The following is a 2,309-nucleotide window of genomic DNA, read 5'->3' as shown; positions in this document are numbered from 1 at the left end:
AGCGAGGCGCAGGCGTTGCGCGCGCTGCTGCGCTGGGCCGAGCGCGCCGCCAACAAGCACGCCCACCACGACACCAGGGGTGAGAACAACACTAGTACACTCGGGGAAACAACACTAGTAAAGTCGGGGAAACAACACTAGTATAGTCGGGGAAACAACACTAGTACCCTCGGGGAAATGACACTAGTACACTCGGGGAAACACCACTAGTACACTCGAGGAAACAACACTAGTACATACACTCGGAGAAACAATAACGCAAGTACATTCGGCGAAATTTATGATGTTCTAAATTGAAAGATGTAATTGTTTGGCCTAATTTTTGTCTCTAGAAACGTGATTTTAGTATTGTGTAAATCAGATAATTGATGGATATTTCCCCTTCCTATGTACCTCCACCGTCAAATCGACCCTAATCCTCCTTTATCCAAAAAAGTGGAAAGAGAAAGAGACTAAGACTCCGGCACCCACATTTGTCAATCGAACTAAGGAATTACTTCTCCTTTACTTTTGTCTTCTGTGTTGTGGTGGCATTGGAATTAGAAATGCCACAGACTCTACGCTTGATATGCGCGGTTCATAATTAGACAGTACAGTTTGACAGTGCATAACTGGACTGCTAGAAAGTCCATACAATGTATGTATTGTGTCACAGAGCCGAACGTGATCTGGCACACGGCGCACTCTGTGTCGCGCCGCGGCGCGCGCCGGCGCGAGAGTGGCGAGCAGGCGGTGCGCGAGGTGCTCGCCGCGCTGCTGCCGCTGGTGCGCCTTGAGCACCTGCCGCAGGACTGCGACCTGCTGCAACAGGTGACGTCACATGCCACACCGACATTTATATGCAATGCCACACTGGTATTTTATGTCGATATCGACATATAATGCCACAGACACTTTATGATGTTAATATGTTATGCCACACTAACACTTTATGACGAGATCAACATATGCTACAGATACTTTATAAATCATATGCCACACAAACACTTCATGGCTTAGATATAATACAACTATATAACTACTTCTGTGTAAATACTTGTGTAAAGTGGTCGTATGAAAACGTGCACAGGAACAACTGTTCGTCATTGCATTACCAGACCTTGCCACCTTTTGCACAATTAATTTATATAAATGTATCCTGCCTGAATTTCGGAATTTCGAATATTCCCAATTAACTGAATGACCTTAACAGGTGTGAGATATTGCTACTCCGGCGCAGTACTGATAGTAGTTTGTGTGTGGCATTGAGTGTTTATTTGTTATTTGTGTGTGGCATTGAGTGTTTATTTGTTGTTTGTGTGTGGCATTGAGTGTTTATTTGTTGTTTGTGTGTGGCATTGATTGTTTATTTGTTGTTTGTTGTGTATTCGCAGGCAGTGCGGCGCGGCGCGGTGCCGCCCCCGCAGGCGGAGCGCGGCGCGGGCGGTGGCGGGGGCGCGGCGGCGTGGCTGGGCGGCGGCGCGCGCCCCCCGCGCTGCTTCCTGCCTTATCTAGATGAAATTAAAGTACATTATACAATACACAACACAACACACATTCAAAACAAGAATTACAAGATGGCGAACAACTTTATTTGACTAGCTGTTCCCGTGCGGCTTCATCCGTATCAAATTATGAAAATTTCATTTTATTGTTCACATTTGTCAAATTATCAATTGCAAATGTCAAAATGACATGACAACAAACCTTGGCAATCTTGCTTCCTTGATGTTGGCAGTAACTTATGGTCTCTTTCCCACATTAGGGATTTTATCCAAAATATTTATCCTCTAAGTTTAATGGTGTGAAAATATATAGCCTAAAGCATGACGTAAGTGTTGGGCTTTTTATTGAAAAAAGAATTATTCAAAAATATGTTGTAATTGCTGACATGAACAACAAAGAAGTGTGTGTTTATTCTTTATTAAAATTATGGGGTTAATAAATTGAAAAAAACCCTACACATGGGAAAGAGACCGTAAACTACAAGTTGCCAACATTAAAGTAACAAAGATATTATGGCAACGATAATTTTGACATTAGCAATTGATAATTCGATAAATGTGAACAATAAAATGAAATTTTTATAACTTTATGCGGATGAAGACGCATCGGAACAGCTAGTATATTAAAGTAACTAAGTGATGTGTCAGGCGCTGCTGGAGGAGCAGGCGGTGCCGGAGGCGGAGGTGTCCCGCGTGCGGCGCGCGCGCTACCTGCACCGCATCCCTGACACCCTCTACATGGTCAGTACACGCTGATTTATACTTTTATATCTATTCAAATAACTCTAAAACTACCCCACTGAAAATATGAATGTGACAGTTTGG

This window comes from Papilio polytes, unplaced genomic scaffold, assembly GCF_000836215.1.
Source record: "Papilio polytes unplaced genomic scaffold, Ppol_1.0 DF824492.1, whole genome shotgun sequence".
Classification (NCBI taxonomy): Eukaryota; Metazoa; Arthropoda; class Insecta; order Lepidoptera; family Papilionidae; genus Papilio; species Papilio polytes.
This window is presented reverse-complemented; position numbering follows the sequence as displayed.